Below are 14,457 nucleotides of genomic sequence, written 5' to 3' on the forward strand. Positions count from 1 at the left end.
AAGGAGACACACATACATCACTTGAACTTTAGCACATATTACATTGTCCTAATGGAAAACTGTTAGAGGAGAATGATTTTTTCTCTCCCATTTCCCCATGCACTTCCTCACATCTGAGCACAGCTTTTTTAAAAATAAAAATGTCCTCATTTATGTTTTATTGGAACATGAACCTTTTGGTTTATTTCTCACCAAAGTTGTGCTCTTACAAAAGAAAACTCATTTTCTTTTGGGAAAGATGGAACAGGTGATAATATTTATAAAGACAGGGTTGAAGTCATCATCATCAGCATGCTTTAGTTTTCATCTTAAAATGCATCTGAACAAAACAGAGCATCACACTACTTCATCTGCAGCTCAGCAGGTGAGGGGAATTGCTTTGTAGCTAGTTTGGGGGAGAGAGTTGAGATTGAGAGTTCACCATTCCTAATCGCATCTGGGCTCTGGTGGGAGGTGCACCAGTAAAGGATCTAGGACAAAAATCTTTATTATATCTCTTAAATAAAAACAGAACAGCTACAGGAAATTCCTTTCTCCACCCAGATATGGCTAAGTCCAGTGCCAACTAGTACCTCTACCATGAAACAGTGTGAACAGGTATGTGAATCTGAACATGTGAGATGCTTTATCTCTGTATATCATGGCATAAGGAAAGGTTGATATGACTTAAATATGACACGATATTCTCCAACAAATTGACTGTGTAAGTGCAAGATGGGCTCAATGGGCTCATCCCCACTCTCCCCCTCATGTGATAGCAACTGTGTTTCTGTGTAAGAATGATTGAAGTGGGTTCAGTCATCATGTAGCATCATTCTGATGGGCATCCTAGAGGAAATTGTGGCTGTCGTGGGCTCTGCAGTTCTGTCAGGATCTGCTTTGCCAGCTCCAGACAGAGGTGGAGGAAGGAGGAGAAGAAGCAGGGTTTGGCGGTTGCTGGAAGGCTGACATGCACAGATGGACGATGGATGTTCTCCACTTGTGACTCTGTATGTTGGAGAGGGGGAAGAAGATCTCACCTCTCCTGCAGAGCACAAACCCACCTTAGGGAGGGGAAGAAGACTTTGGTCAGCCAGAGGGAGGAGCTGGGCAGGAGGAGGTGGTGGCAGAGGTGGAGTCAGAAAGGCATGACACAAACCCTTGTGACTGAGAACCTGGCGTTGCCTTCATAGGTGGGAAGAGAAGCACCTGCCCAGATGGAGTGCATATGCATAGATTTCCCATAGAGTGAGAGAGTCCCATGAGTGAACTCATCCCACCTCATCTTTAAAAGCTTGGCAGGAGGGCCAAGTTAACTGTCAGAACATCTTCATAGCTACTGTTTAATTTTGAACCTATTGCCTTGTGTCAAAGCTTTGGGAATGATATCCATCCCCTGGTGGCAGCAAGAAGCAGAGAAAACAAGGTAGAGTCCTTTTTAATGAGTTTATTCATTCATAACAGTGAGAGACAAAAGAATGCAGTATGCCCTGATAATGGCGTTGCTCCAACTGAGCCCCTCCTCCCTCCTCCCTAGCAACAGCATTTCCCTTTGCGGTGGCCACTCATGGCCAACTGTTTCTGAGTCCTTTGTTCCTGCGCCCTTAGCAAATGCCGAGTTCTGGGAGAAGGGGGTTCACAAATACTCACCAGTGACAACGTGTCAGCTGGCTGCTCTGCCTCTCCTCCCCCCCCTCTCCTAACACCTCCCAACTCTTCTGTTCGCCTGTCTCTGTGCTATGACTCTCCTGAAACCCCTGCTGCCAGTCAAAACTGCTTCCCTCTCCTCTGGAAGCATCAGAAGAAGGGGGGGGGCGATCTCCACCATTCCTCCTCCTCCATCTTGTCTGTCCCCTTCAGTCCAGTCCCTGACACCTTGCTTGTGCATCTTGGAATCTTCTGGATGTTGTTCTGGTTGCTAAGTCTGTCCTGCTACTAGCCTGCATGAATATCTCTACCTTTATTTACAAGTAAAAGCCACCATTGTTGTGTTTTGGGACAGAACCATCCCAAACACCAGGATAGAAAAATGGGGGAGAGGCACATTTCAACTCAGTCCTGTTCCATAATGAATACTGAGGAGGCCCATATATCCTCAATCGAGGGGACCATCAAAGCCCCTCCCACCACTGATCTTAAATAACAGGCGGCTTGGTATGGGATGCAGTGCTTTGGCAAAAACCCAGGTCCCAGACCCTAATGGCAACACTTTAAATCTTTCTGGGAATGTAATTGGCAGCCAACCTACAGAATGAATTGGCTTTTGCTTTTGCTGCCCTCATCTGAATGTTATGAATTCAAAGCTATCCTCTTGTAATATCAAACTGCTTAAAGGGCAGGAGGTTTTTCTAAACTGCACATTTGGGAAACATTGCCATTTTTGGCTCTGGATTCCAGAGAGGCAAATGGGAATGAAAAGGCGTCGTTCTCCATATTGACAAGGCGAGAAATCTCCTAAGCATGCCTGGCCTACTTTTTCTTCCTTCTCCCAGGTTAAAGGCATCAGATTGTTTTGGATGTCTTCTCCAGAGAACTTAACATTTGCTTTATCTCTTTTGGTTGTTGTTGTTGTTTGTCTTTTATATAATTGCACTAGATAATATTGCAAAGTCGTATAAAATTAAAATCAAGTTTGAAATAGGGTTTGTTAATTACAGCATTTAACTGTTGTGGTTATTGTTTCCTAGGAGATTAATGAGGTGAATTATTGTAACATAATTAGACTACAGTATATCTAATCTCTTACATACCCTTGTGGTTTACTGTTATTCAAGTATCACTTGAAGGTTAATTTCACTTAGCTGGTGTATGCTTGACTTTGGCAACACACTTTATATTGAAATACGTTTATAATTATATTTGAAAGTCGTTAGGCAACAGCTTTGCCAAAATTATCATTGTAAACCGCACTGATAGAGGTAAGGATATTATAAACTGTGCAATCTACACACACAAACATTCTTATAAAACTCAGAGGGACCATATGCTATCAGCAGGATCACAATGAGATTCATGAATGCATTCTGAGAGCAGTTCTGCTTTGCCTTGCCTGTTCCGATTGTCCATCGTGATATATTGCAATCATTCAGAGAACCCAAGTTGGAGAGAAGGAGAATTCCATTAGATGGGTTGCAAAGGATATAATTTTTATGTGCTAAATTACAAATCCAATAATCCCCCCCAGCTGCCCTAAAAATGTTTTTAACTGCAGCTCCCCCCCACCCCAAACCCTTATAAGTTACTGAATTCCTCATTTCACAATGAGAGGCTTTGGGCTATTAGAATGGAAGCACTGTTAGTTTTCTGTAGTACCACTTCAGAGGTTGTTATTATCTTACCCTATTTTGAATAGCAATATATGATATTACAGCTAAGAGTCAAGATAAGGCCAAACATTCATCACAGTCAAACTTCTCCCCTCCCCCACCCAAAGGAACCAATCAACCTATGTTGTCATTATTTTAATCCCAAGAATGTAGCATCTGCTCCCTCCCTCACGAACCTCTTTTTTCACAACAAATCAACCTGTCTTCATCGTAAATTCATGCTCGCTGTATTTCCTTTCATGCTGACTTCAGCAAGATATTATAAGGAATAGCTGCACTTTGGGGAGAGGGATACTGCTTATTATTTGCTTATATGATAATTTCCGTCAACTCACAGTATATGATACACAGTGCGTGTGGCTGGCTTTTAATTTGTGCGCAGTTGAGTTCAGCTTGTCTCCTTATTCTGGCTGTCAAAGGGCATTCATCAAAGGAGAGGTCTGCATGAAAATTCCACAAGGGATCCCAAGGTGTTCTTTTTGGAATAAGTGAGGACACACACAGACGTTCCACCACTTTTATCAAAGCTCTTTTGGCTTCCCATGAAATGTAGTATATCTTGTGGGAAGCCATTTACCCATCTTGCCTGCTGCTCACTCTGGTAATTGTTGTTGCGTGCCAAGGCCCCATGACCCGCAGTACCCTAGTGGATAATAAACACATGGACAGAAGTATTTAGGTTTATGGGTTGAAATAGGCCACAACTTTATTGGCTACATATGGGAGTGGTTTGGCTTTGGGAGTGGTTTGGCTTAGGGATTGGGTGAAGCCAGGCGATATCTTGACTCCTGCCCGTCTGCAGGGAGTCCATCTAAGGGTAAACCACCAATAGGGGGAGCCCTATGAGTTACATCAAATAGGGGCACCCATAGGGGTCTCTGTTGGGGTCGTGGCATGGCGCTAGCCCACGTCTGGGCATCAGACAGAATCCACACCCCCAGAGCCCTTTAAAAGGATTGTGACGATTGCTATAAGGTAGGTGAAAACCAAATGACTGGTGCAAATTTGCCAAGTGGAAAAAACAATATGGCGGCCGACATTTGTCCATAGCAATGTCGTGTTATAGCAAAGCATAAAAAAGAGGGTGGGTTGGGAGATCTGGCAATGGGAGAGAGAGGAGGGCTCCCCGGTCATGTCACAGTTTAAATTCCCGCTGCCACGCCTCCAACCAGCGCTGATTGGACAGCAGGGCCACCCCTGGGCAGGGGCCTGCCCAGTACCAGTGACACAGCCAGGACAGCAACAAGGGGGGCATCAATCTCCCCCCCCCACTGGATCACTGCAGGGGACCAGATACCTGGCTGCAACGCTGAACACCAGAAAAGGTGAGCAGGCTAATTGCCTAGTGTTTTAACCAGGGTCCTTTCTAAGATGAGAAGTGCCCTTCTGGATCAGGTTAAAGCCCATCTTGCCCAGTGCCCTGTTCTCATAGTGGCCAGCCAGATCCCCCAAACAGGACCTGAGTGCAACAGCAACTTTCTGCACTTGTAATTCCCATCAACTGGTATTCAGGGGCATACTGCCTCTGATAGTGTTTCCCAATCTTGGGTCTTCAGCTGTTTTCAGACTACAATTCCCATCATCCCTGACCACTGGTCTTGCCAGCTAGGGATGATGGGAGTTGTAGTCCAAAAAAAGCTGGAAACCCAAGTCCGGGAAACACTTATAGAGCATAACCATAATGGCTAACAGTCATTGATAGCTCCTCCATGAATTTGTCTAATCTTCTAATCTAGGATGCTGGCCATACCTACAGCCTGTGGGAGCAAGCTCCATAGTTTAACTATGCATGTGTGAAGAAGTGTTTTCTTTGGCTCTCCTGAATCTCCCAGTGTTCAGCTTCACTAGATGATCCCGAGGTCCAGTATTATGAGAGAGGGAATGGGGGAAAATATTCTCTGTATCCAATTTCTTCATATCAGGCATGGAGATTGAACATAGTCATCATGACTACTAGCCATTGATAGTCTTATCCTCCATGAAATGTCACGTGAAACTATTTGTAGTATCTGGTCTTTAGCATACTGATTTCTGGCCACTAGTCCATGATAAATCATTGTTGTTGTTGTGCTTATGCCTTGCATTAGCCACCAAGGTGCGATCCATTGTTCTTTTCCTTTGGCACTACGGTAGATGAACAGGGCTCAGGTGGAGAGGCATCAATGACTGGCAGATGGGAGAGAACCACAGTGTTGTGATTAAAGTAGCTTCTGAAGGTTAATTTCACTTGGCTGGAACATATTTTGACATTGGCAGGGAAACTTATATTAGAATATGTTTTTAATTATATTTGAAAGTCATTAAGTGACAACTCTGCCTAAGTGATTGTGCAGCTCTGCCCCACTTGGTTTATTTTTTAAAGCCTTTTATAACACACCCACCTCAAAGCAGGGGCACTGAAGTATGTAGCCTTCAGTACTCCTCAAAGTGCATAACATGCCACTGACAGGATTCTGTCAGTTTCCGTTTCTCCCCTTTCCAATCTTAAATTTTGTTCTGCATCAATTTGTGGTTATTATTTTTAAATGTCAATGTGAAAATTTGTATGCATTTATGTGTGTGTTTCCTTTAACAGAAACATTTTTAGACAAAATTTTGTCCCTCATGTGCATTTTTGTAATCAACTTCCCATAGCAGAATGCATTTTTCTAGTTTATTACAGTATTCTGCACACTTTTATTTGCCTGAAGTCTTCACTGATATGCACATCTCTGTATGCATTCTTTGGTTAGATTACTACTGTTTCACAAAATCCAGAGACATGTGAAATTCATAGGCAAGCTGTGCTTTGCTTTGGCTCAGGTCAGAAAATGCAAATTTGGTAAGTTCACATTAAAGGCCTGGGCTCCTTTAGGAGGAGGGGTGGGATAGGATCTAAATAAATAAATAAGATGCAAACCAGGCAAATTTCTCCCCATCTCTTCCTGTTCCAGAAATATAACTAGACTTATAAATACAACACATCTTGCTTCTCTTGAAGCTCCTTTTTTATTACCAAAGTCTGCCTTTCCTCCAAAGAACCCCAACGTAGGTATGCATAACATTCCCTGAAATATATGGGCCACATCTGAACAATACATTTAATCCTGTGTTGTGTCACTTTAAGCAGTCAGGGCTTCCCCAGAAGAATCCTGGGAGCTGTAGTTTGTTAAGGGTGCTGAGTGTTGCTAGGAGAGTCCTTGTCCTTTCACAGAGCAGCAATTCCCAGAGTTCCCCGGGAAGTGGCATTGTTTGTTCCCACTCTGGGAATTGTAGCTCTGTGACAGGAACTTGGGTCACCTCACTCTCAGCACCCTTTACAAACTACAGAACCCAGGATTCTTTGGAGGAAACCACAGCTGTTTAGTGTGGTATGAGATCCCTTTAAATGTATAGTGCAGATGCCCCCCCAACTTTTCTTCTGGTTCTTTAGTGGCCCTATTCCACTAGCCTGCACTTACCACCAAGTTCACTGTTGTTGTTGTTTAGTTGTTTAGTCATTTGTGACCCCATGGACCAGAGTACACCAGGCACTCCTGTCTTCCACTGCCTCCCGCAATTTGGTCAAACTCATGTTAGTAGCTTCGTGGACACTGCCCAACCACCTCATCCTCTGTCGTCCCCTTCTTCTTGTGACCTCAATCTTTCTCAGCATCAGGGTCTTTTCCAGGGAGTCTTCTTTTCTCATGAGGTGGCCAAAGTATTGGAGCCTCAGCTTCAGGTTCTGTCCTTCCAGTGAGCACTCAGGGCTGATTTCCTTAAGAATGGATAGATTTGATCTTGCAGTCCATGGGACTCTCAATAGACTCCTCCAGCACCATAATTCAAAAGCATCAATCAAGTTCACTGTTAGAGAGACTTATAAGGAGAGCTTTGCTGGATCTAAAAGGCTCATGTGGTCCATATCCTGCTTCCTACAGTGGCCAAGCAGTTGGTTATGAGAAGGCTACAAGAGGGCACAAATGCCTTTGTGTTGTTGTTTAGTCGTTTAGTCGTGTCCGACTCTTCGTGACCCCATGGACCAGAGAACGCCAGGCACCTCTGTCCTCTACTGCCTCCCGCAGTTTGGTCAAACTCATGCTGGTAGCCTCGAAAACACTATCCAACCATCTCGTTCTCTGTCGCCCCCTTCTCCTTGTGCCCTCCATCTTTCCCAACATCAGGGTCTTCTCCAGGGAGTCTTCTCTTCTCATGAGGTGGCCAAAGTACTGGAGCCTCAGCTTCACAATCTGTCCTTCCAGTGAGCACTCAGGGTTGATTTCCTTCAGTATGGAGAGGTTTGATCTTCTTGCAGTCCATGGGACTCTCAAGAGTCTCCTCCAGCACCATAATTCAAAAGCATCAATTCTTCGGCGATCAGCCTTCTGCCTTAAATGCCTTTAACAAATGACAATTCCCAGGATTCTTTGGGGGGAACTATGATTGTAAAGGTGGTATGATCCTGCTTTAAATGTATAGTGCCGATGTGACAATTGCTACCCCAATTGAAGCACTTTATGATTCCCACTTGAAATGTGGTCTTTGTGAAGACATTTGGCTGCCTGGAGATTGAATGATACACCCTTGCCCACCGCCACAGGCCCAACATGTTCAAAACTCTCCTTGCACTACGGCTTCATTGTGTCTCCTGAGCCAGATGTAACTCTGCCTCTGTCGCCCAATCCAGTATCCTGTTCTCACAGTGGCCAGCCAGAGGCTTGCGGAAAACCTGCAAGCAGGATTCAAGCAAAAGAGCACTCTTCCCTCCTGCGGTTTCCAGCCACTGGTATTCAGAAGCATTTCTGCTTCCAACTGTTTTGCTGTGCAGAAACATATGATTGAAGCTGATGAAAGCTACACTGTAGACTATCCAAGAAGCAGATTGAAGGATTCCTGGAGAGAGTGTCATTCCAAACATATTGAAGAGGGGTGCCAAACATTTCTGGGAAAGTGACACATTTTGATCGAAGCGCGGAGGAAATTGCAGGGAAATGTGAGTAATTTTGGCTCAGTCCGAATCTGATCCAAAGAATGTGGAATGATGAACTGGCCTGTGAACTTCTGAATGTGTCCACTCATCCTTTGAAAATGCTAACATGCTCTAATTCAGGAGAAGCCAACATGGAATGGTGCAGATGACATCCATCATCTACAACCATTGACCATGTTGGCTAAGGCTCGGGAGAGTTGTAATCCTAGTACATACTGAGGGCATAATGTTTGCTAACTCTGAACTAGAAAATCCCTCTTAGAATCATACACTTGTAGTGTGGGGCTTGAACACACAACTTGAGTTAAAGAGTTTCATGCTATACCAACAGAGCTAGATTAGACCGATGACTGGCTTTATTCAACTTTTATTCCTCCTTTATGGAAATGATTGCAGACCTCCTACTCTCAAAAAGGGTCTTATCTCTCTTACAGTTCCTCTTGTGAGTGGGTAGAGTTTGGGTCCTACCCACATCATGGAAAAGGCTTATTTCCATCTTGCATTCTCTCATGAAATTGAGACAGGTGGGAGACTGTAGCTCACTGGAAGGGCATCTGCTTTGCATGCAGAAGGTCCCAGGTTCTATCCCTAGCATCTGCAGGTAGGGCTTGGAGAAAACCTTATGCTTCTTAGTTGCCATCTGATGTATCCATTGCTGGTCTGTGCAGTTTAAAAATACAGTATGTTGCCATATTCCAAGACAGAGGAGCATTGGCCCTTTTGAGCTTAGTATCTCTACTCCTAGGTTAGCCGGTTCCCTCCAGATGCAGCTGGACTTTACCTCCCATCATCCCTGATGGCCACGTTGGCAGGATTGATGGGAGCTGGAGTGACTACATTGGCTGCTCCTTCCTTCATTAGTCTACGGTTTAGAATTTTAGGTTCCTGCTTTCAACGTTCTTAGAATCAGTGTGTGTGTGTGTGTGTGTGTGTGTGTTTTGAGTGGGGAGCATTGTATCAGTTGCTACTTCAGTCCTCTTCAGCACTCTCCTATCTACTTACTAAAGTGTTACAGATCCTGCCAAGGGCTTTCTGTTCCTCTTCTGACAGATTTCTTGGTTGTAATTCATCTGGGCCTGGAGCTTTGTCGACTTCTAATAGCTCTAATTGCCTAATTAAAGTATCGGCTGTGGTTACAACTCTGGAGCCTTTCAAAGACTGTGTTTTCTCTCGCTCCCCTCCTCCTAAAGAAAGGAAACATATTTCAGCGTTGCGGTCTCTACTTCTTCTCTATGTCTTTTGCAACCTATAGTTAATGCTGCTAAGCCTCATTTGACTTGAATGACTTGTTTCTCTGGCTAAAAGTGGTTATAGGGTTCAGGGAAGAATTGAACTCCATAAGACTGCAACAGTTCTAAAGCTAGGAAAAAGCATGTGGATATTTAGGCAGAGACATCACCTTGCCAACAAAGGTCCGTATAGTTAAAGCTATGGTTTTCCCAGTAGTGATGTATGGAAGTGAGAGCTGGACCACAAAGAAGGCTGTTCGCAAAGCTCTCCTTATAAGTCTCTCTAACAGTGAACTTGATTGATGCTTTTGAATTATGTTGCTGGAGGAGACTCTTGAGAGTCCCATGGACTGCAAGAAGATCAAACATATCCACTCTTAAGGAAATCAGCCCTGAGTGCTCACTGGAAGGACAGATCGTGAAGCTGAGGCTCCAATACTTTGGCCACCTCATGAGAAGAGAAGACTCCCTGGAAAAGATCCTGATGTTGGAAAAGATGGAGGGCACAAGGAGAAGGGGACGACAGAGGATGAGATGGTTGGATAGTGTTCTCGAAGCTACGAGCATGAGTTTGACCAAACTGTGGGAGGCAGTGGAAGACAGGAGTGCTTGGAGTGCTCTGGTCCATGGGGTCACAAAGAGTCGGACACGACTTAACGACTAAACAACAACAACAACAATTTACTTAACTACCTGAGATGTGTAGAAATGTGCATGCTACAAAGAACGCAAGAACATAAAGAGCCCTGTTGGTTCAGGCCAAAAGCCCATCCAGTCCACAATCCTGTTCTCACCATGGCCAACCAGATGCCTCAGTGGGAAATCTCAAAGCAGGACCTGAGTGCAAGAGGCTTCTCCCCATGTGTGATTCTCAGCAGCTGGTATTCAGCGCCACATTGCCTCCAACACTGGAAGAAGTACATAGTCAATATCACTTGTTGTCCTATACTCCATAAAAGCATTAATTAATTGAAGGAAAAGCTCTTCAAAGGCCAGTTTTCAAATCTGCCATGAATGCCATAGGAGTATAAAGGCAAATAAATGTGCCAATAAGTGCATGTAGCACACTTTCCCCACATGTGTCTTTACTTCCATTGATATTTCTGTCTTCATGCACGCTGGTAAGACATGCATCTAAAAGGGCAGAGATGAGATCTTTCAAAATGCAGATCTGAACCACTGCTGCACACTGTAGGCATACTATTATCTGCAATAGGATTAACTGTGCATCACTTGGGAGATATGAGGCTGCCTTACCATATTGGTCCACATAGCCTGCAACTGTCTGTTCTGACTGGCAGGGCTACAATTTATCTCAAAGGATTTAAAAACAAAAACAAAACAATGACAAACAGATCTGGAAATGGGGAGGACTGAACTTAAACTTGGAACGATGTAACGGGAAGGGAATTAATTACATTCTTAAATCTAACCACAACAAACAACACACCAAATAAGCTTGCTTTCGTGGAACCTTAATTGCAGTGCATGCAATGGATGTAGTTTGGAACGAAAAAGGAGTTCTCCTTACATCCCAAATTATGAGAAAGGGAGGATTGTGTGAATGGAATTTGCTCATCTATCCTCTCTCTTTTTTTGGGGGGGGGAGGGCAGGCAAGTGCTCAAGTTTCATTACCTGCTCATCTTCTGTATTTCCTTTAATCACAAAATGGAATGGAGGAAAGTCATTCCAGCTAAGCCATCATTTCAGGCGGCTGACAGTTTGGGCCCTGAACACTGTGTCACCTTCTTTCTTAAACTCGCTGTGATAAATTATGTCAGGTTGAACTTTACACTCTTTTGTCCAGATATTTTATTATTGCTCCTTATCTTGGACCTTGCCTGCATAAAGGTGTGCTACTGGAACATATGAGCCTTCAGCACATTGCTTCACTTTGGCTGATCAGCTGCAGAAAATTATGGGTGGAATCCAGCAAAAAGTTCCTGAAAGCGAGGTTTTGTTCCTCTGAGATTGTCAAAATTTGTCCTGTCAGCAAAGGAAGCTTGAGTCCTGTATACCAAAGTTAAAGCATTCTTGACTGTCTTGTTTGATATGAAACATCTTAAAGGGATTCTTGAGTTTTAAATATATTGGTTTCCAATTCAAATTCAAATTTGTAGTCAAAACAGTCATTCGAGAGAGGGAGCTATTGGCTAAAGATGTGAGAATGAATTCTTTTCCATTCTGCCCTGCATTTGCCGTATGCAGAACTGCTTTCATTCTGCTGCAGTTCACCTGCCACAAAACTACTCTATTCTTCTTATTGTCTGCTGTGGCGAGATTATGGTCCTGAAAGACCTACATTGGCCCCCAGCACGTTTCCAAGCACAATTCAAAGTGTTGGTGCTGACCTTTAAAGCTCTAAATGGCCTCGCCCCAGTATACCTGAAGGAGTGTCTCCACCCCATCGTTCTTCCTAGACGCTGAGGTCCAGCTCCGAGGGCCTTCTGGAGGTTCCCTCACTGCGAGAAGCCGAGTTACAGGGAACCAGGCAGAGGACCTTCTTGGTAGTGGCACCTGCCCAGTGAATCGCCCTCCCACCAGATGTCAAAGAGAACAACAACTACCAGACTTTTAGAAGATATCTGAAGGCAGCCCTGTTTAGGGAAGCTTTTGTAATATTTTGTTGGAAGCTGCCCAGAGTGGCTGGGGAAGCCCAGCCAGATGGGCAGAGTATAATAAATAATAAATAAATAATATTATGGAACTTACATAACTTACATTGCCATTATGTAATTTCACCCCATTTATTTCACTGCAAAGGAAATGCAATACAACAGTATGTGGGGGGTGGCAACAATTAGTTACGTATTGTGTGAGAGTGCTGTTGTGCTTGGGTTCTACTTGCTGGTCTTCCATAGACATTTGAGTAACCACTATTCAAACAGGATGCTGGAATAGATGGGCCATTGGCTTGATCTGGCAGACTTTTCTTATGAACTTATGCACAGAACAATGAAGTTTTGGAATGACTGAAGCTTCATCCCTGTGAGCACAGACTCCCATTCTGTTGCTTCCAATGAGATGTCTGTCTTTTGCAGGAAAGGCACAATTGTACTTAACAAGGGATGCACACATACTGTAGAAGGTGTGTAGGACACCAGCATCCCATCAGCACCAGAACGATGCCCTGTAACATCTGAAGGAAATAAAGCCTGCCGCTCCAATGCAAGGAATAACAAGACAAGCAGATTTGTGCCTTCTTCTCCTTCTTTTAATGAATAAATTATCTTCCCATTTGTTATTTATCTTCTTTAAAAAAAAAATTTCCAAGTACTTCTACTCATAATTATGGCAATTCATGTTTTTGCAGACTATTGGCACCTGCTGCATCTAGGATAATAGCATCATTCAAATCCCTACAGTAGAAAGAATAGAGGGCTCAGCTAATTTCTATCTGGAAATGGTTGAGTTCCTAGCAAAGCTGCCTGATACAATTCATATGCATTGTAGACCAAACGGGAGTGATGGATATCATTATTTTTGAAATGTTTGGGAAATTAAGAGACAAACAGCAGATGTTTTCCTACATCACCAGGGCAGTGGTCACATTGCAAGGTGAGGACATCACAAGTATTATAGCATTTGTTGTTGTTGTTGTTGTTTATCTTTTTCACTTCTTCTCCCACCTCACTCACCCAGTTGTTGGAGAATTCTGCCTTCTACCCTTAAAAGATTCAGTGCAATGGCCGTTCACATTCTCTACAAGATTCAGATGTATTAATGCTTCTGAATACCAATTCCTGAAAACCACAGGAAACCAGTTTCCCAGAGGCATCTGCATGGCCATTGTGAGAAGAGAATGCTGGACTAGATGGGCCATAGGCCTGATCCAGCAAACTCCAATACAAGGGAGGATTGTGAAAGGTTGGGCAGTCTCCGATGTTGGTCCTACTCAGAATAGACGCATTAAAATGACTAAGCATGAATAAGTTATTTCAATGGGTCTACTCCAAGTACACATTTGGATATAACCTGATATTCTCCCTCAGCCTTATGTTGTGGGGATGAACAAATATGTCAATTTTGGTTTCGCCTAGTTTCTCACTTTTCCAGCCTTTTGTCCAGTTAACCACACCAGCATTGGTTTATGATTTTTGTCAGCATTTTAATGCACATTTCTCCAAACAGACACATGTTGCATACAGTTTTGCCAACTACACACTTCTAAGCATTTAAATGCACACCTTCCACTAATAAACACACTTTGTACACTTTTTTGGGGGTGGTGGTGGAAAACAGCATCACCAAATTTGGAGAAGTGTGGAATTTGAAGGATGAGTGCATTTCAGAATGTGTGATTTAAGTAGGTTTGCATCCCTTCTTGGTTGTCATTCTGGCATGGACTAGGTTGATCTTGACCATGTTGTTTGCTTCTCAGCCTCAGTTTTCCATCACCAGTAGTCTATACAGGAACATAAGAGCATTGGAAGCTGCCTTATACTATGTCAGATCACTGGTCCAGCCAACCAGTAGAAATCAGCAGGGTGGGACAGGCACGGCAGTGCAGCTTAATGGCCTTCTGAACAATGAGCATCACTGCTGATTCCTGAGCAGGAAAAGGAGATGGGGTGAGGTGCAAAGAGCTCACTATGGTGTTAGCATGGTGGCAGGAGTCTTTGATCGGCTCTGCTGCCAGCCCCACACTGTACTGAGCTTGTCAAGCTTCCAGGAACTTCAGCGTTAGTTAATCCACCAAGATAAGTATCAGAGATTGCCCAAAGCCATCCCCAATCCCTTGAAAAACAACAGCACCCCAAATCCTGCAAAATGGGAATAAATCACACCCCTATTTTGTGAATTGCTTGAACAATGAAGCTGATATTTTTTTCAACTCCATGTAGCTAGCGCAGAACCTTTGCCTGTGTTGCCGTTTTGCCATTTTAACTGCTTTAAAACACCTCAGCAGAAACAAACTCTTGAGTTCCAGGCTCCACACAATGCCTGTCACATAAATGAGATATTTGCCTTGGC

General features: G+C 43.7%; 1 protein-coding gene and 1 long non-coding RNA gene across 18 annotated transcripts in view; both read left to right on the forward strand.

The window, feature by feature from the left end:
* RBFOX1 (RNA binding fox-1 homolog 1) overlaps positions 1-14,457 on the forward strand; it is a 1,444,762-nt gene that overhangs the window by 226,999 nt on the left and 1,203,306 nt on the right. The gene's annotated exons all lie outside the window — the stretch shown is intronic.
* LOC309356428 lies at positions 6,406-12,722 on the forward strand. Its single transcript, XR_014162782.1, has 2 exons — positions 6,406-6,655; positions 12,525-12,722. It is a non-coding gene; the product is annotated as an uncharacterized lncRNA (long non-coding RNA).

The sequence above is a fragment of the Podarcis melisellensis genome (genome assembly GCF_964234715.1).
Source record: "Podarcis melisellensis genome assembly, chromosome: 14".
NCBI lineage: Eukaryota > Metazoa > Chordata > Lepidosauria > Squamata > Lacertidae > Podarcis > Podarcis melisellensis.